The 21,894-nt window shown below is 35.2% G+C and overlaps 1 non-coding gene and 2 pseudogenes across 1 annotated transcript; 2 read left to right on the forward strand and 1 right to left on the reverse strand.

Moving 5' to 3' along the window:
- Window positions 1-545: 545 nt before the first annotated feature.
- Window positions 546-1,670, reverse strand: LOC133823629 (O-fucosyltransferase 19-like; annotated as a pseudogene).
- A 12,657-nt stretch (window positions 1,671-14,327) lies between these two features.
- On the forward strand, window positions 14,328-19,771 carry LOC133823630 (amino-acid permease BAT1 homolog; annotated as a pseudogene).
- A 676-nt stretch (window positions 19,772-20,447) lies between these two features.
- LOC133827643 (U2 spliceosomal RNA) lies at window positions 20,448-20,634 on the forward strand. Its single transcript, XR_009890295.1, has one exon. It is a non-coding gene; the product is annotated as a U2 spliceosomal RNA (small nuclear RNA).
- The last annotated feature ends 1,260 nt before the right edge of the window (window positions 20,635-21,894 follow it).

Genomic DNA, 21,894 nt, shown 5'->3' on the forward strand with positions numbered 1-21,894 from the left:
AAGCTTAATAACTATTTTATAATTATTATTATGTATATTATTTATTACAAGAGATCAACAGACATTCAAATTAAATAAAACTCATTCATAGTTGGAAATGAAAAGTGGATAACGTGTTTCTTCAAAAACTACTCAAAATATCCTTAAAAAAAATCTAATAATAATAATATCCATACATATATAATATGGAGCAACAACCTCCACCTTGATTAAATCTCTTCACCTATTCAAGAAGAAAAAAAACTAAACTATTCAAAATTCCTAAAATATCTAGTATGCTATATATCTACAGTAATGATATGTGCACAAAAAATATGCACACAACAAGTGTTGCTACTTTTTAAAATAATGAGTTCTATTTTTAATAAAGGTGATTGATTAGGCTACATTGTCACGTCACTATGTTTAATATTTTGATGCATATTTTGGGTACACATATCATTACTCGCTACACCTATCACATTTACAAGTTAACACCTCACATAACCTACTCAAAATTGTTGTTTTCCACCTTTATTTGGGGGTGTTCTACTTCTCTACACACCTTAGACTTTATGTTGACAAATACAACCAAGAAAAGGATTTTCGTAAAAATTCTCCTCAAGTTTTGGGGATTTTTGAGTAAGTGAAGTAGACCTTGGTTTTGGTCCCCCAATTCTCTTATCATGAAAGCTCTTGACCAAATATGAAAATTTTGCCCAAGTTATGTTACCCTTGTCTAATTCATCAACGAGCTTCACTAATTTTTGCCTACACAAAAACAAAAATAAAATAAAAATAAAGGTTAGTTATCATTCTATATAGCTAACTTAAAATGGTATATATATAGTAGTTTTCCATATATGAGAAGGATTAACTTAGTGAAAGAGATAACCTGTCAGGGCTAATGGTTTTCCTAAAACCTTCATAAACTCAATGACCTTGTAATCCTCTAGCCATGTTACCATCATAAGAGTGAATAAACACATCACTTTCCAACGCCACAACATAGTCTATTGCAGCAAGTCGATTCTGTGAATTCATGAAAGGCCTTAACTCTTCCTTTGTTGCTAACCTGAGCTTAGCAGACAGATTCGAAAACTTTTGTTTCAACGATTGGATACCATCTTTACCATAGATTTTACCAGCAACTGTGTAAATTTGTGTATCAGGTGGATATCCAAGTGCCTCAAGAAATATGGCTACTTCTCTTGGTGTCATGGGACACTTCCCATGGAGTCTTTGGACTTTAGCATTGATCTTCTTTTCTTTCCAATGCTTTGTCTCATACCTCATTTTCGTAAGCTCCTCATGCTCATTCATGGTAAGGTTGTGGCTGGAGCCTGTGAAAGCAAGCATATCCTTTTCATATCTACAAGAAAAGAAAAACACAAACCCACATTAATTAAACTTGTATAGATGTAACATTTTTAAGGCTATATATGATATTGACATTTTTGGAATTAATTAAAAGCACACCTTAAATGGAGAGCAATGTATGGCTTTTTATTTTTTCTTATTCTTTCAACCAAATTCTTCCTAAGTTTTTCGATGTCTTTTCTAAACTTTAATGCATCATACATTTTCTGACATCGAAGCTTTTGAGTTGAAAGTGGTACATTGTTAGCTAGCCTCGAATTCGTTTGTAGAAACTTGATCACTTTGTCTCTCTTGAGTTCTCTTTCTCGCATGTCTCTATAGTAAGAAAGCTGAAAAAATACACATATATATAATTAATAATTCATGTCATCGAAAAAAAGAAAATCAATAATTGAACAAATATTATTAAAATCTCATTTATATCTTTATTTACATAAAAAAAAGTATGTATTTAAGGTTTTATTTGGTTTTAACGGTTTTTTTGTTAACTTTAACACAATATTCTAAATATTTTAGATAATATACACTACAAAAAACCTCACTTTTGCCAGCGCAAATTTGCGCTGGCACAAGTGAGGTTTTGCGCTAGCAAAGGTCCGCGACGTACTCCCATCGCTAATTTCACTTTTGCTGACGCAAAATGTAATGCGTCGGCAATGGTATCTTTTGGCGACGAAAAAATGTGCCAGGAAAAATAAGGATGCGCCGTCAAATTTTTTTGTCACATTGTTGTGGAAAACACTTTTAGCGGCGCAAAAATGTGTCGGCAAAAGTTGACTCTTTTAGTGGCGCGTTTTTGCGCCGATAAAGGTGTATACATGCAGTGAGGGGAGAGACTTTTGCTGACGTAATTTTGCGCCGGTAAAAGCATTTTTTAAATAATTTTTTTGATTATATTACTAATTTTATTTTCAATATATTAATATTAATTAATAAATTTCAATTTTAATATATTAATAATTATTTAATTTTTTAGTAATATTATTTAATTAGAAATAAAATTAAGATTAAAATTTTATAAATAAATAAAAAATTATAACTATTAATATTTCTTGTCTCCAGCAAACATGAAAATATAAAAGTAGTTTAGTAAAATAAATGTCTAATAAATTAAACTTTAAATAAATAATTTTTTTTTTATAAATGAGTACTGCCCGCCTCATCATCCCCGCCCCCGTCAGCATCATCGTCCTCGTCCGAATCCTGTTCCGGTAAGTCAACAGTAAAACCAGGAGCCATTTCACCAACCTGCTTCAACAAAGCACTGAGCATGAGATCTTGACGCCGTTGACGACTCTCAAGTTTAGTATTATGCTTTTTTAGGTTCAGATTTTCTAGCATAATGTCCTCACTTCGCTGCAAAAGGTTGTCCACTTCAGGTGGCAATTGCCCGAACATTTGAGAAGTTGACGAAGATGCTGTCCTCTTTGCGCCAATTGCCTTCAACCTAGGCAACCCCCCAAACCCTTTCTTATAACGCGAGCGGGGTCCAAGGACATCCGTGACAATATCCATATCAGGCAGGAACTGACCGTCGACATTATCGCCGACACAAGAAGCAGCAGATGATACAGGGGTCGTACTCTGCGATGCTCGACGCTCGGTCATCTCAGTCTGCACAATAAAAAGCACGTATCTCGAATTCCAATATAACATTATTTGAAAACCTAACTTATAAATTTTTAATATAACAACATATAAAATATAACTTTATTATCTATCTGCCAACATCCTATCATTAATGACTGCAGGCCAGTGATTGAAAAATAATGTAATTACTTTTGTTCCTGTATCAGGGAGCAAGTGGGCTAAAGTAAATTTGGTCATGAAAATCCATATCTAAATCAAAATCATGAAGATGTTGATATATACGGTAAGTGCAGTTAATTCCATTAATGGGGAATTTACGTCTCCAAACATATACATCAACTATATTTGCATGTTTTTTATTTAGATATGGATTTTCATGACCAAATTTATTTTAGTCCACAAGCTCCCTGATACGGGGACAACATTAGTTACATTCTTTTTTTATCTTAGTCCACAATCATTAATCATAAAAATTTTGGCACATAGATTATAAAGATTTAATTATTAAAAATTTAATTAATAATTAATAAATAATTACTAATTGACAACAACCAATTAATAATTAATATTTATTAATTATTTACTAATTTTTTTTAAAGTTAAATGATCATAAATTAGTTAAGGTTATGCAACTTACATGTTTTTTCGCCGCTACATCACTAATCCACTTATCCTTCTTCTTGTGGAGGTGCTCGAATGTGTCGATCATGCTCGGGAGCTCGCTAGTAGATGAGTCCATATAAAAAAGCAAATTATTTAAACATTGTGACATTTATAATATTTTCGTAAATGTAAGGATATAAATTATTATAATTTACGTGATCATAAACATGGGCAACGATGGATTTGGAACTGTGTCCTCCTGGTATGGTCATTTTTGCTCGAGCTTCTTTATTTTTCTTTGATATACGCTTCAAACAGAAAATAGTACTCATTAATCTAGATTGTAATTTTATAATTAAAAATTAATGTAAAATCTACGGTATACCTGCTGAGAATCAGAAGCCCAAAAATCACATAGAATTGCCCAATCAGAAGAAGTAATCGACCCAAAAGGTTTTGACTTCGCTCTCTCATTGTCCACCTCTCCTCCAACCTCTACCCAGTGTTTCTTCATCGTGTGGCGCCAATCAGTCATATGTTTTTGCTTTTGTCTTACCATGGCATCGTTGATTACTGGATTGTCTTGTGGATAAATGAATTTGTCCTAAAATCACACTTAAATTTGGAATTTGTTAAAATATTATGAAGATAGACAAAATATTTAATAGTGAGTTATTAAAGGTTTAAAAATGCTTACAGATAGCCTATTTCGAATAACTTGGATATCAGCTAGTTTTACTTGTTCCCAAGCTAGTGTAGTTGGAGATACGGTGTTACGCAAATAACGAGCCATGGAATTGTTGAACCACTTGCCGTACGTTTGAATAGCTTTTCCAGTTTGTGCATCAAACTCTACTTTCAAATGACTAACTTTTTTAGTGGCCAGCTCCTTTTCGATATTGACATCGTAATAAGCTCCCCTGCCCCTCTTGGAGCCACCACCTGTGTCATTACTTGGTTTGGCCATTCTACATTAAAATATTCATTAATTAACTAATTCAAATTATGTATGTCTGTTGTTTTTTGTTATAAAATTAACATTATTTATTATGGTATTTCCAAACCTACCCTATTCCGACCTAGTGGATCCCTTGGAGATAGTAAGGAGTCATGTACTTCTCCTCATTTTTTAAAAATGTTTCTCAAAGATTTTGAAAAAATGAGGAGCAGTACATGAATACATTGGCTATCCCCAAGGCATCCACTAGGTGCATCACTATTATTTTTTGTTATAAAATTAACATTTTATTACTTATTGTGTTTCCCAACTTACCCTATTCCGACCTAGTGGATCCCTTGGAGATAGTAAGCAGTCATGTAGTAATTCTCATTTCTTCAAGATATTTCATCAAATATCTTGAAAAAAATGAGAACCAGTACATGAATACATTAATTATCCCCAAGGCATCCACTAGGTGCATCACTATTATTTTTTGTTATTAAATTAACATTTTATTACTTATTGTCTTTCCCAACCTACCCTATTCCGACCTAGTGGATCCCTTGGAGATAGTAAGCAGACATGTTCGAATACTCATTTTTTCAAGATATTTCATCAAATATCTTGAAAAAATGAGTACCAGTACATGAATACATTGACTATCCCCAAGACATCCAATAGGCATGTGTACCTATATTTGATACTATCATTAATTAATGATAATAAATAAAGTTTTCATTGAATTATATAAAAAGTTACATATATTTGTTCAAATTACATATCACTGTCCTCATCATCACTAACTACAACATCATTACAGACACCACTATCACTATCGACTAGAACATTGTCGTCATCCTCATCGTCTTCATACTCGGCCAACGTGTTGTCTTCAAATTCAACTTCATCATCGACAAAAAATTCATCTGAACCTTCTCCAACCAAATCATCGATGTTGTACACTTCAGTGGCATTAACATCAACCCAATCATAATGAAGATTATCAAAAATTGGAAGTTCTACCCACAACTGAAATGAAGAAGAATTAACTTCTTGCAATATTGGTATATCATTTATGGTCTTAGTATCATCAACATCGGAATTTGAGAAATCCCATACATTCCTCGGAATGTATTCATTAACGAGCCTCCAATCATCCCCATTTTTCACATCTCGAAGATAATACACCAACTTCGCTTGAGATGCGAGAATGAAAGGATCATCTTTATAACATTCTTCCTTCACATATACGCTCGTAAAATTGGATTCCACTTTAATTCTACTTGTATTGAACCATCTACACTTGAATAGGACAACACTGTAGCCTATCAAGTATGACAATTCAATTACTTCTTCCAGAATTCCATAGTAGTTCACTCATTCCTCACTTAGCACCATTACACTGCAATTTTGTGTTTTAAGATTCATATCATGACCATGAATAACAAATTTCACACCATTCACTATCATCCCTGGATATGAGAACACGGTGCCGCTTGATTTGTTTGCGAGAGTATACAATTCATTAATCACTTCAGTAGGTATTGACTCATGCAAACCGTTCACCTATCAACATTAACATTGAAATTTAGTTTTGGATTGATTAAGTGGGGTTTCGGAAAAGAATTGACTAACATATACATACTCTTTCTTTGAACCACTGAGGAAAATCAGCTTCTTGTTGAACTGCAAGATTCGAGCCCCCCTGTCTTCTTAATTCATCCATATGCTCACTACAAACGGACAGCAATGTTATGATTTTTGTCTTTACTCGGTATATAAACCAAACAAATTTATTGAAAAAAGACTAAAAAACACACCTAAGGTACTCCTTAATTTCGGCACAATTGTTCAAGATATACCACTCAGCCTTTTGCTTTAACTGCGGATTGAGGAGCATGCTTGATTGTTTAACGCCCAAAATGTGACTACACTAAGCAGTAGTTGTAGTAAGATCGGGCGGTCATTCCACAAGGAGGTAACCTAAAATCAAAAGGTTAGTAGAAAATAACACAAAAAGTTAGTAACAAGAAGTAAATAAAATTGTAAATGGAAAGAGGTTTGAGATTTTGGTATTGTATTTTTGATAAAGTGATGAAATGAGATAAGTGAAATAAAGGTAAGATGTAATCAAGAGTTTGAGAAAATGAAAGGTTTCAAGAATCATCCATATGCTTGTTTAGTTACTTGGTTACTTGATTTACAAAAATACACAAGTAAATAGTTCACATCCCAATATTTACTTGGAAAATCTAACATTAAAGTCCATAGTCTTTTCTAACAAAAGTTCATTTGAGTTATAAAGTTCTTTACTTTAAAAGCACAATGTTAATCTTATGAAAAATCTAAAAATGACAAAATACCCAAGAGCAATAATGCAATAGAAGATTAGACATAAAATTATGTATCAATATTACTTTTGCTAATTAGAAGCACATAGAAAGAGCATGACTAATCCTATGTACTATTAGCATAAGTAAATAAAGATAGCAAAATAAAGATAGAGATGAAAGAACATAAATAACTCAAATATATTACATTAAGAACATAGTAAATCAAAGTAGCAAAATAACATCACTTGCATATGGAATCATCCCTAACCTTCCTAGGAAGATTAGGCCATTATGCTCATGATTCTCACAAAATTCTAAGAAGAAAATATGAGAAGAAAGTGAGTGGAAATTTTGCTATAGTTTCTCTACTTTATAAAATTACATACATAATGTGAAGAAAGTGTCCCTATTTATAGATGAAAAAAAGGACTAAAAAGAAATTAAACAACAAAATGGGGTTTACAAAATAAATCTGAAATATTAATAATAAAATATGATTTTGAAAAATCAAATCTTATTATTAATATTACCCTAGCTATTTTTGTGTATAGTCAAAATGCTCATTTTCTAAAATACCACAAAAACATGAGCTTTAAAGCTAAAAATGACAATTTTACAAGCCCAATACCCACAAAATATGGCTGGTGACACAAGAGGGTTTTGACCCATTTCCAGCCAATGAGGGAGTGCCACGTAGGCGGCTGGCTGGGAGAGTTGGGTCCTCTGGGCTTGCTGCGTTGGGCCACTGCTGGGGAGCTTGGCGTGAGGGAGCTTTCAGCTACTGGAGGAGGAAAATTGGGCTGATGGTTTACATTGGGCCGCAGGAATGGAAATATGCATGCTGAGACATATGGTTGATGGTCATGTTGGAGAGCTAAAGCTTGAGAATGGCCTGGACAGGTGGCGCGCAAGGAAAGCAACAAGCGGCTGGCTTTGGAGTGCTGCTGGGACACGTGGCGCGAGGACAAGACGCCACATGGCGCTGAAGGTAGAGAAAGAGGCCAGTGGGCCTGGGCTGAATTGGGCCAATTTTTCAATGTTTCAAGTTATAAAAATGCCAACTTTTCCTCATTTCTTCAATTTTATTTATTTATTTATTCTTTGTTTCCCAAGTTCTAAAAATATCAATTAAATCCACAAAATAAAACAAACTAAATCAAAATTAAATATTTTCATTTATAAATTTAATCATATTAATTTGATGAAAATATTAATTAAAACTTAATTTATTTTGACTATTAAAATCAATAAATGTGTATTTTTGGGCACTAATCACAACCCCCAACTAGCTTATTGCTAGTCCCTAGCAATTCAAGCGAAAAATAAAATTATCAAGTTGAATAATCAAGTCAAACCAAACAAAATCATCTAAACATTTTCAAAGTATCAGCAAGAAGTCAGAAATTACTATCTAAGCTACTATAGTTGCGATTTCAGAGTTGTGAGTGTGTGCACCAAACCATATTCTTTTTATCACAAGTCATAACACAAATAGTATCGAAAAATCTCAAAAGTATAAAGATCTCAACTCCAAATTCCTCACGGGCATTGAAAGTGTTTTTTATGGGAGGGATCCCACTCTTGGAGTTGGAAATGTAACAGTTTACGCTCAATTGAGAAAAGATAAACTTTTTAGGACAAGCAATTTGAACAAATATTGATCACAAGATAGGCATATCAACTTATTGGAATTCAAATGACAAACAACCTTTGGGATTTATGAGAAAGCTCAAAATGACAACTAACTAGAAATGATAAGAAAGTAACTATAATGATAATAATTTTTTTTATATTCAATTACACAAGATAGTAGAAATATTTCTTTTTTTTTTCTTTTCAATAACTACAAAATAATAGAAGAAAGTGTTGCTCTTGTTTTTTTTTTCATTTTTTTTTAAGTGTTTTTTTTTCATTTTTTTTTGACAAGAGACAACACAAAAATAAAAAGGAAATTACAAATACAATACAATAAATAGAACACAAATTTATTACAAAGACTTTTCTTAAATGGAAAACATCCCTCTAGTAAATGTCATGTTTTAAATTCCAAAGATGTGACTTTACCAACTCAAATGATCAATAAAAGTTCAAAAAGTTGTTTTCTCAACTCTCACAACTCACCAAGAAATGAAAATCTTTAAACTTGAAATTTCTCTCAACTATTTGTGTTAACAACCAATTTATTTATCACATGTTTGGAAAGTGCACAAAAGAAATCGCTTCTTAATAACTAAACATACTAAGAACTGACTCAAACCAACAAGTTATACTCATGCTTGGATAATTTTGAGAAAATTTGACTTAAAAATTCAACAAGACAATAATGTTTTCCAAATGAATGCTAATGACGTAACAATAAGATTTTCTAAATGAAAGCCAATGCATGCTTACCACCCCCAACCAAAAATCAGACAGTGTCCTCAATGTCAAAATGAATAAGCAATGAAAAATGTAAGGAAAGAGAACACCTGGATGATGACCATGTCCATGAGGCGAGAGCGAAAATAGCCTGGTAACAATACCCCAAAACAAAATACAAAAACGAAAAGCATACAAAAATAAAAGAAAGACAGAAAAATAATGAAAAAAATAAAAAATAAAATAAAAAGAACAACAACAAACCATTTAGAACTTCAGAGTGTGTAGATTGGGTCCTTAAGAAGGACCTCTTCAACACGATTCACACTCTCAATGTAATGCTTCAGTCTTTGGCCATTGACGCGAAAAATTCTCCCATCGGTTGGGTCCTCGACCTCCACCGAACCGTTGGGAAAGACTTGCTTCACTACAAATGGACCAGTCCATTGCGATCGCAGTTTACCGGGATGCAAGTGTAAGCGAGAATCGTACAAATGCACTTTCTGATTGGGCTCAAAGTGTTTTCGCAGGATTTGTTTATTGTGAACGATTTTCAATTTTTCCTTATAAATCTTGGAATTGTCATATGCATCGTTTCTCAACTCCTCAATTTCGAATAACTGGAGTTTGCGATTGATACCTGCGGCATTCAGATCAAAGTTTAGGGCTTTGATAGCCCAATATGCTTTATGCTCGAGCTCGACAGGTAAATGACAGGCTTTTCCAAAGACAAGCCGATAGGGAGACATCCCAAGAGGGGACTTGAAAGTAGTGCGGTATGCCCAAAGAACGTCTAGAAGGCGTGTAGACCAATCTTTGCGGTCGGGATTTACCGTCTTTTCCAGAATGTGTTTTATCTCCCTATTGGCTAACTCAGCTTGACCATTGGTCTGTGGATGATAGGCATTTGCAACTTTATGAAGTACACCGTACTTACGCATAAGAGCCTCAAAGGATCGGTTGCAAAAATGAGTGCCCTGATCACTGATGATAGCGCGAGGGGTACCGAACCTGGTAACACATTTTCTTTCAAGAATTTGACAAGTGTAGCGTTATCATTGGTTCGACATGGTACAGCCTCGACCCATTTGGAAACATAATCCACAGTGAGAAGAATGTAAAGGTAGCCAAAAGAAGGTGGAAACGGTCCCATAAAGTCTATCCCCCAACAATCAAATATTTCGATAACAAGAATTGGGTTCAAGGGCATCATGTGCCGATGAGATAAGGATCCTAACTTTTGGCACCTTACACAAGAACGACAGAAATCATTGGTGTCCTTGAACAAAATGGGCCAGTAAAGGCCGCATTGTAAGATTTTTGCAGCGGTTTTCTTCACAGAGAAGTGACCACAACAAGCATCATTGTGGCAAAAATTCAGCACACTAGACACCTCATCATCATGGATGCATCTTCGCATGATTTGGTCGGGGAAATACTTGAATAAGTATGGGTCATCCCAAAAGAAATTGCGCACCTCGACCAGAAATTTGCGTTTGTCTTGTGAACTCCATTCAGATGGGAGTTCACCTGTTACTAAGTAGTTTACAATGTGAGCGTACCACAGCAACTTAGCAACAGAAAACAATTGTTCATCGGGGAAATCATCATGAATAGGTGGACCGTCAGCGGGATCGCTGAATTCAAGTCGGGACAAATGGTCCGCGACGACATTTTCAACACCTTTCTTGTCTTTGATCGTTATGTCAAATTCTTGCAGGAGAAGGATCCACCATATTAATCGCGCCTTAGCATCCTTTTTGGAAAGGAGATACTTAAGGGCGGAGTGATCTGTGAAGATCGTAATAGGTGATCCAATCAAATAAGAGCGGAATTTGTCAAGAGCAAAGACAACGGCAAGCAACTCTTTTTCAGTAGTGGAATAGTTCATTTGGGCACTATTGAGAGTTCGGCTTGCGTAATAGACAACAAAGGGTTTCCCCTCCCTTCGTTGTCCTAACACAGATCCCATTGAAAAATTGCTGGCGTCACACATGATCTCGAAAGGAAGACTCCAATCAGGTGATTGAATGATGGGAGCGGAAGTGAGTGAATTGACAAGCGTTCAGAATGATTCCTCACACTTAGGTGTCCATTCAAAAGTGGCATCTTTGGCTAAGAGGTTGCTTAGTGGACGGGCAATCATTGAAATTTTTTGTATGAACCTCCTATAGAAACCAGCATGACCAAGAAATGACCTAACGTCTTTGACAGTCTTAGGAGTCGGTAGGTTGGAGATAAGGTCGACTTTGGATTGATCAACCTCAATTCCTTTTTCAGAAACAATGTGGCCTAAGACTATGCCAGAAGATACCATGAAGTGGCATTTCTCCCAATTGAGGACAAGTCCTTTCTCGAGGCATCGTTTTAAAACAGCTTCAAGATGAAGAAGACATGTCTCAAAGGAGTTTCCAAAAACGGTTAGGTCATCCATGAATACTTCCATTGATTTTTCAATCATGTCACTAAAGATGCTCATCATGCATTTTTGGAAAGTAGTTGGTGCGTTATACAAGCCAAATGGCATACGCCGGAAAGCAAAAGTGCCAAAGGGACAAGTGAAAGTGGTCTTATCTTGATCCTCCAATGCAATCTCAATTTGATAATAGCCAGAATAGCCATCAAGAAAACAATAGAAATGATGACCAGCTACACGTTCAAGGATTTGATCAATGAATGGGAGTGGAAAATGATCTTTGCGGGAGGCGGCATTTAATTTTCTATAATCAATGCACATGCGCCACCCCGACATCGTTTTTGTGGGGACAAGGACCCCTTTTTCGTTTTGGATAACAGTTGCACCAGATTTCTTGGGCACGACTTGAGTTGGACTGACCCATTTACTATCTGCTACCGGGTAAATAATACCAGCGTCTAGCAATTTCAAAACTTCATTTTTTACAACTTCTTTCATCGTGGGGTTCAGTCGCCGCTGAGGGTCTCTTCGAGGGATAGCCTCGTCCTCCAGATTGATTCGATGGGAGCAAATTAAAGGGCTAATACCTTTGATATCAGCAAGCGTCCAACCTATCGCAGATTTATGTGTCCGCAGTAGCTCGAGTAACTGCAATTTATTAGAATTTTGATGGTTGGATGAGATGATAACTGGACTTGGATAGCTATTGTGTGGTGTCTTTACACGACATATATGTCCCGTGGCAACGTTTTAATACAATTAAAAAATTTATTCTTGCAAACTTATATGTACAAATATCTCGTAATAATAACCAAAAATTATATTGAAACTATATACTCAATTATTTTTAGCATACATGTTAAATAAAATTTGTATGCAGTGGTTCCCACTTTTAAAAATATGAATAGTTAAAAATTAATTCATTGTCCCTTAAATAAAAAGATGTTTGGGACATGATTGCATTTGCATACTAATTCCAACTTTATTCATTGTTAAAAAGTAACTACCACTTGTGGTTAAAAAGTAACTACCACTTGTTATTACAACTGTTGGGACCGTGAGATTTTGTAATCTAGAGTCAGGGTTAGAATATATATAAATGTGTAATGTTATAATTAGGAGAGTTTGTAATCTAGAGTCAGGTTGGAATATATATAAATATGTGTAATGTTATTATTATGTGAGTTCGTAATCTAGAGTCAAGGTTGGAATATATTTAAATATGTGCAATGTTATATATATTGTCTCTCTAATTATTGTTAGGTGGGATTTCTAATCGTGGTAGCATGTGTTTGTCTCTCTCCTGGTGGTGATATTTTTGTCATTTTTCATTGTGAAGAGGTTCGACACTCTTTCTCTCAAAATTGTTCCAATAATCAAATTTAAGGAGTTATGCAGTCAAAATATTTTATCTAGGGTCAAGGAGTTGGGTTGGGTTGAAGATTTATTTTATAAATAAAATTAGAGATTAATAACATGTTTTGTATCATAATGTATATATCATTGATTGTAACATATAATAAATTTAAAAGAATATATTAAAAAGGAAATTATTGGCATAAAATTTTTCACGACAGCCTTGTATATTTTGTGATAAACTTTATATTATTTATTTTTTAGGATATGTATTCTTTAGAACTAAATTAAATTAAGCTAATTTTGGAAGTGACCGTAATAAGATGAAAAAAAATATATACAAGAGGCAAAACACAAAAATCTTCAGTTCACTTTAAGATGTAGCTATAACCACCGTTTGATTATAAATATTAAGATAAGCAAAGTGTACTAAAATTGTAGATTCCTTAAAAATAGAGATTATACTTTTTTGGATCCTGTGTTTTTTCTGATTACTTATTTGGACTCCGTGTTTTAAAAAATTCATTTTTGGACCCTATATTTTATAAAATTATTAAAATAGACCCCTAAACTAAATTTTGATGAAGAAAAAATTGAATATAACAACACAAATTTTAAGCAGAATAATTTTATTTTTGTTCTGAATTGTTAGATTGGTTAATTATTTGTGATTTCAGTTGAGAAAACTTTGACCAAAATCGAATTTAGGGTTCTATTTGAACAATTTTTCAAAACATAAGATCCCAAAAGTAATTTGTCAAAACACAGAATGCAAACAAGTAATAAGACAAATCATTAAGTACACCTTCAAAATATAATAATTAATTAAGTTTTCCTTAAAACGGACCAATGGTTTTATATTATTAATTAAAACTTTATATATCATTTGTTTGCTTGAAAAGTAGTCTATTGGATTTTTTTTATTATTAAAGTAAGTTGGAGTATTATAAATTATTCTTGATCAATTAGTTCTTAATTAATGTTATTCTTTCCAAGTTGAAGTTGGACGCAGCCTGATAAATTTAAAGATTTTCTTGAACAATCACAAATGATTCTCTCTTACACTTTAAAATAACTGAAACAAATTCCAACAAATCAGAATTAAGTTTTTTAACGATATATTACACAATATCATCATCTTCATTTACAATCATATAACAGCACATTTATACGTGCACACATATAAATATTTATATATATAAACACATGCAAAAGAAGAAAATGACAACTCAACCAGTCTGCATATTAATATATTGTTATATTATTGTCCCAAGAAGATGTCAATATACAACTCGAAACTGAATCTGAATGCTTAAGTGACAGGATTATTTTCCTGGAAAACTAGCCAAACATGTTGTCTTCTAATGGAAAAATGTCTTCACATGAAGGTCAAAATGCAAATGGGTCACTGGTTTGGTTTGTTGTCTCTGTCATTTTTGCAGAATCCTTTCCAATTTTGCATTTTCATTCTCTATCATATCATTGCTTGCTGGTGTGACCACTCTATACAACAATGGATTAAGGTTTGGTGGCCCAGTGTCTCTTATTTATGGTTGGTTTATAGCTTGTTCTTTCTCCATGTTGGTTGCTTTGTCCATGGCTGAGATTTGTTCTTCTTACCTTACTTCTGGGGTCCTCTACTATTGGAGTGCCAAGCTCGCTGGCCCAAAATGATCACCGTTTGCTTCATGGATAACTGGCTGGTATGTAATAATATTCTTTTTCTAACTATTAACTTGGGAAAATGTCTTTCTTCAATTTTTTCTAGTTGACTGTTTATACTCTGGCTTGGAACTTTTAGAGTTTCATTTGGGGTCTGAGACTGTAATGCATGTAAAGTACAAAGTCACCATTATTAAGTATAACACATACTTTAATCTTAGTAATAGACCTTATATATATATAATTTAGTCAAATCAGTTAGTTTAGTTAAGTTATTGAGAGTAATTTTGAGCTTAGTTCTGGACCTTATATGTCTAAATTAGTTGAAACAAATAGTTTAGTTAAGTATAGGACTGTTTCTTACTTTTCTTGATTCTTCTTTGTAACATGTATATATTTGGTGTCACTTGTATTCTGTATTCATTCAATTCAATACAATTTTATTTTCGTTCATAATATGGTATCAGAGAATTAAACTATTCTAGCTTCATATTTCTCCTATACTTTAAAAAGACAAGGTTCAAACTTGTATCTTAGGCATGTCTTTGACTAAATGAGATGTTCTCCACTGGAAATCATCACTTATAGAACAAATTTTAAGGAGCAAGGGTCTAGTCTATCCTATATAGGGTCAAGAAGACTGATTTTTAACACAAAATAACTGTGCCAAATCCATCTTTTTGAAATAACATCCTCTGATTTCTAAGCACTGTAGTTTCAAAGTCTTCAACATTTTGTAATCATTAAGTAATAACACAACATGTATTTACATATTTTCAGTGGGCAGTCACATTAAGTGTAGATTTTTCACTTGCACAGTTGGCTGCTGCGTGGAATATTGTTGGTATGATCAAGAGTTTCCCTCTCCTTCCTATACCATACATTTTCCAATTTCTCACTGAAAATTAATGAAATTTTCACTTACTTAGGAGTGTTTGTTCTCATGATCCTCATTCCTTCTGATGCCACTGAGAGAGCTAGTGTCAAATATGTCTTCACTCATTTCAACACTGATAATGGGCAAGGAATCCGCGACTCGGTTTACATTTTCATTCTGGGGCTTTTGATGGTCAGTATACATTAACTGGTTATGATGCATCTGCTCACATGGTATGAAAAGTTGATACTTGTCTTATATATAATAACAACTTCTTACCAAGATGCATATGACATTTTTGCCTAATTGACTTGTGTAGTGACCCCAATTTTTGTTCTCTGTAACAGAAGGGTCAGACTAATTCTTCTTGTTTTTCTTATTATAGACAGAAAAAACCAAGAATGCTGATAAGAATGGACCAAGAGGAATAATTAGTGCTGTTGGGATTTCTATCATTGTTGGATTGTGTTACATATTTGGCATCACTTTTGCTGTAACCATTATCACATCCCTTTTGGATGAAAATAATGATTCTGGTGGTTATGCCATTGCTGAAATATTTTACCAAGCATTTAAGAGTAGATATGGTAGTGGTGCTGGGGGTATTGTTTGCTTGGGAGTGGTTGCTGTTGCAATTTTCTTCTGTGGCATGAGTTCAATCATTAGCAACTCAAGGTATAAGAAACATTATATTCTTTTATTTAACACACACATATATATCATATATGTATGTATATGGCATGAGTTTTGATTGTGTATAGTCTATGTTTTCAGGATGGCTTATGCATTCTCTAGAGATGGAGCCATGCCATTTTCATCACTTTGGCATAAAATCAACAAACAGGAAGTCCCCATAAATGCAGTTTGGCTTTCTGCTCCAATATCTTTTTGCATGGCACATACGGTAATCATATCAATTTTTTTTCTTTTTTATTTTACTAACACTAAAGTTTTATAAGTACAAACATGAACTCCATATAAAGCACAAACCAATTTATCACAGAAAAAGTTTGGGTTGATAAAAGGTTTGTAGAGCAGATACAGAGTTGGTGAGTTCTGTGAAAATTCCTGGTCTTGTAACAGTCAAAACATCAATTTGGCTCTAAAGGATTAGGATTAGAAAGCATAAAATCTTTTTTTTTTTAAATAAAAAAAAGAGAATGGAAGCTTCTTAAACTACAATTTCTGTAACGCCCCAACTCCTGGGACTGTTACGGTGTGCCTTGTAAACAGTGCTAAACTCGCTAATCGAGTCATTTGGCCAAAACGTGATCTAGGTATGATTAGCGATTTAGGGTTTAAACTGTTTGGTTATGATGTAACGTTTCACTAGAACGTTTAATACATATATTGGGATCCCGAAAATACAACTCAGAGTTTATTACAAAAAATATTTACAACAGGCCATTCTAAGCGGCAAAACAGGGTTCAACCCTAGTTCCACTTTAAACCTCGGCCGTGGCGGTCGAGCAGCTGCATATGTACACGTCATCACCTAAGCTCTCCAACTCAAGGATGGTCCAGCTTCCTCTTGCCTTTACCTGCACCACATAGCACCCGTGAGCCGAAGCCCAGCAAGAAAACATAACACTTTTCATAAACATTATCAAATGATTATCATTATAATCACACTGAACATAAAGCTTTCAAACCAGTGGGTGAACATCACATGATTCTAGCGGGAGAGTGGCTGTTAAGTAAGCCACTAGCCTCCAAGCTCTCTTTTCATTCATCGACCCTCAGGGTCGATCAGGCATTAATGCTCCTTGAGTCATTCAATGCTAATAGTCGATTAGATCTAATCTCTGTTGGCTTGCGTGATCCACGCTAAGGCCGTTCTGACAAATGAGTCAGCGCTACCTGACCTGTGTCCAGTATCGCTGCCGAACCTGACTAATGAGTCACCGCTTCACAGTTAACACTAACACTTTTGTCGATTCTGACTGATGAGTCAGTGCAACATGACCAGTGCCCAGTACCACTGCCGAACCTGACTAATGAGTCACAGCTTCACAGTTGATACTAGCACCTTTTGTCAAATCTGACTAATTAGTCAGTACCATACACAAGTAAGCAATGCTATAAACATATATCATATGCCAGTTATCAATGAATAGGGCATTCAGCATGCTTACTAAACAGTTGCTAGCATAATCATGATCATGCACAAACTCAGAGACTCAAGCTCTGGCCAATCTCATATTCATCATTCATGGCATGCCCTAATCACATGTTTCTCGTGCATCACATGCATCACACTTAATCATCCAGCATGCCTTAATAATAATCATATGCAAATGAGCAAGATCGTCAAGCACTCAATATACTATCAATGTTTACATTTAAACATTCAACATGCATCAATCATAACCATGCATGTCACACATGGGGTGCAATTTTCTTACCTTGGGTTCGAGCAAGAATTAGTAAAATAACGACCCTTGAGAAAGATCAATCCTTTGGTCCTTTTGCGGTCACCTAGTCATAACCAAATATGGAATCCCATCACTAAAATAAATCATAGAAAGGTTTATAATCTAAAACCTCACTCCCGGGATCCATCCCACACTCTCGGGACTCTCAATCCACCCAAACGGGGTAAAGGAACCAACCCCCGAGCCTTAAAAGTCCTCCCGAGCCCTAAAATATGCTTGCTGGAAAGTGCACTAGCGCTGGGGCGCTACCTAATGGCGCTAGGGCGCTGCCCCAAAGTCAGAGAGCTCCAAAGACAGCTCTGCCTAGCGCTGGGGCGCCATCAGCAGACCAGAAACTTTTCTGGTCTTCTCCCCTGCGATTTCCCTTGAAAAACAAACCTCCAAATCAATCCCAAACATCATCAAAACATCAAACTCAACCCCCAAACCTCATCTACACCACAACCTCATCAAAACCCAAGCAATCTTACACAAGAACTTCCATGAATTCTCACAACTAACATCTCAAATTCCCAACTGAAAACTAACTTGTAAAACAGAGTAAAGCTTAAGTTCTAGGTTGAAACCTTACCTCAAGTTGGATTTGAGTCCTCTTCAATGTTTGAACTAAGTTCCTAAACTCCCACCTTTGATCTCCTAGCTTGGTTCTTCAAGTTGGCTTCAAAAATTCCAAAGGATGGAAGAGGAGAATTGGTGTACGAGAAGGAGAGAAAGATTGAAGATGAGGATGCTCTGTTTTGGTCTAAAGGTTTCTACAGCCTTGATTTGATATATATCTTAGGGGTGAAAAGACCATTTTGCCCCTAGGTCAAATTAAAGCTTCTAAACACTCCCAAGGGTAAAACCGTCCTTTCCCGCCTATCTTGTTAATTATAATTAACATCCTCCATTTCCCGTTATTCTCAAAATTATCAAATACCAATAAATCATATCCCATTACCCTTTAATTCCCGGTAATGTTCTAATCATCAAAATGACCCCGAGACTCACCCCGAGCCTCGAACTTAATCCCGTTATGACTAGACCGAAAACTTGCATTCCCATGATCGTCTCATGTCGAATGGCTCGAACCAATCCACATATAATGTGGTAAAATTATAATTCACCCATATGCATAAAATTACACAATCACGCCCCCAACGACCAAATTACCAAAATGCCCTTGCAATTAAAATATGAGCCCATATGCATGCTTTCACCATCATATAACAATATAATTCACATGAACATGCATATAATCATTAAATACCATAAGAAATCAATTATGGCCCTCCCGGCCTCCTAATCAAGGTCCTAAACCTTATTAGGAAATTTGGGGCATTACAATTTCTATTAATATGTTCAATCACCTCCAAAACAGACAATGCAAACAACCTTATTATGAATATTGATAACATAATTTAGACCATCATAGGCCACTATGCAGACCACTTTGTGCTCGTAATGTTTATCAATACAACTCATGCACCATGCCCCCAATCCATAACTAAAATGTACTAATTATTATCTTTGTTTTTGGTTGCAGTCTCTTGGAAGCATAGTGGCATCTAATGCAATGGTGTCCATAGCTACAATTGGATTGTACATTTCTTATGCTTTGCCTATCTTCTTCAGGGTAACTCTGGCAGTCAAATTTTTGTCTTGAGACGGAGTCCTCGTCGGTTGGATTGCGTGGCAATCGTCTCAATCTTCTTCTCATTGCCTGTGGCCTTCCCAGTTACCATGGAGACACTCAACTATACACCAGTTGCAGTTGGTGGCTTGTTCATTCTAATTGTGCCTTCTTGGTTCTTGAGAGCTCGACATTGGTTTAGAGGTCCACTTACCAACATTGATGCATGAAATTTTGTTACTTGTAATACTTTTTCTTCTGTTCCTGTAAACATTAGTGTTCCTTTTATACTATGATTATGTCTACTATTTATGAGTCCAATTAGGCTCCACACTTCTCAGAAATGTTGATGTCATTCTGTCTAGTGTTAAGATTTATTCATTGATGATGTTTCAGAACTTGTGAGGGAGTCATAACCAATACCTCAAATTTCACCTTGAATCAAATGCAGTTGTTTTAGCTCTTTTTAAAGTTCTATAAAAAAAATGTAGATTTATTAGTAGATACCCAAGTCACTATCATCATTATAGGAACCGATGGTAGTTAATTTATAAAAAGAACAAAGCATTTTGATTAAGCATGGATAAGGGTGAACTTACATTATCATATTTAGAGTTGGTTTTCGGTAAAAACATGTTGAGACATTTTTATTGAGAATTGCCACTTTTACTTGAAATTTGGGTTGAGAAGGATGTTGTTCACTGGCAAGATGGATAAAGATGTAGTTTTTCTTAAATACCCTTACGGTGAAAGTTTGCTGAGCCATAGTAATAATGCAAAATGATATAGCTGTTGAACAATTAATTAGATGAATATGGTTAGTCTCAATACTCCCACATTGATTACAAACTACAATAGCAGCTCATTAATGACTTATATAAGCCAAATCCTTTTACTAAACAAATCATACCTTTCTCGGCCTTTTGGCTAAGATCAAGTGTAGTCGCTCATGTGTTGCACTACTGCATGGGCTTGGCGCACCCCTCCAACATTAGTTCAAACTTCCAAATTTAGCCATTGGGCCTTCACAAATTTGAAAACTATAAATTAAATTGACATAGAATTTCATTGCATGTTGAGCAGTTTTTTTTATTTGTAGATTGAGTGCAGTTACAGCATAAGAACTTATCATCTATTAAAGAAAAAAGTAATATGTAATATATACATTGGCAATTAATGTGCTAAGCTTTTACTTCAATAAATCTTAACATAATAGCATACTTGGTGTCCATCGATGATGTTGATCTGAAATGTTTAGGTTGATAAAAGGTTTGTAGCATTCCATGAGTTTCAATGTGTGGTTAATACTATCAAGTATGGTATTCTATGCTTGTAACTAAAAAAACACTTCAGATTGAATTAGAGAGTGCAGAGTAGTTTACCACGTATTGGTTGCAACCCCTATTTTTATGCTTCTTAAGTCTAACTAGCTGTCTGCAACCTAAAATCTAAGCTTTATGGTGGAAACTGAGTACTGCCATGAAAATAAGATGAAGTGTTCATGGGAGATAGACATGTCTCATTCTCTATGAATTCACTCTACTTCAGAGCATTATATTTCTAGAAGTGAGTTTCAACAACTCCAACATCTCAGACTCAACTTGGAGTAGATTTTAGTTGTTTTGACTGTAATGAGGAGAGAACCGCCACACATATTGGAAAATTGAGCTTCTCTGGCTATTCCAGTTCATATCATAAGTAATAAATTTAGGTCATTACATTAGCTAAATTTAGGTCATTATATATTTCTCTTGTGCGAAAAATTAAAGAAAGAAAAAAATAATTAAAAACCATGATATTCGACTCTTAATCAACATGACATACATTATGTTTTAGTATTTCAAAGACATGCGACAAACTGGAGTTTTAGTCTGGGTATTCTAGGCTACAAGGAAGATTTGGGGGACAAGATCGGTCAGAGTAGTGGCGGCGCAGGTCTGAACCAACGGCGTACAATCCCGAGGTAGCCTATTCTGCAGGTTAAGCGTGGGGACAACCCCCACGCTTCATGGGACAATGTCTGTATCTTGGACACTTTATCTCGCCAAACTCGGACAACCGACCCGGGTTCGTTTACCAACGTCCCCCTCCATTCACCAAGCTCTCGAACCATTTACCAGGATCCCAGACCGTTTACCAGGATCCGGGTTTGTCCCCAGCGATCCTGACTCCCATCTTGGTTTCGGGAGCCGCGACCTTCTTTGCCGCGCCTTGGGGGACGTTGGGGGAGCGGTCCCGGGTTCATACCACCTGCCCCAGCGGTGGTCCCGGTCCGCACTTTTGGACGCCCTTTGGGCCTTGCCTAGACTTGGGCCGCCAACATCCGTTTTCCTCTCGTCAAATGGGCCCGATC

This window comes from Humulus lupulus, chromosome 3 (genome assembly GCF_963169125.1).
Source record: "Humulus lupulus chromosome 3, drHumLupu1.1, whole genome shotgun sequence".
Classification (NCBI taxonomy): Eukaryota; Viridiplantae; Streptophyta; class Magnoliopsida; order Rosales; family Cannabaceae; genus Humulus; species Humulus lupulus.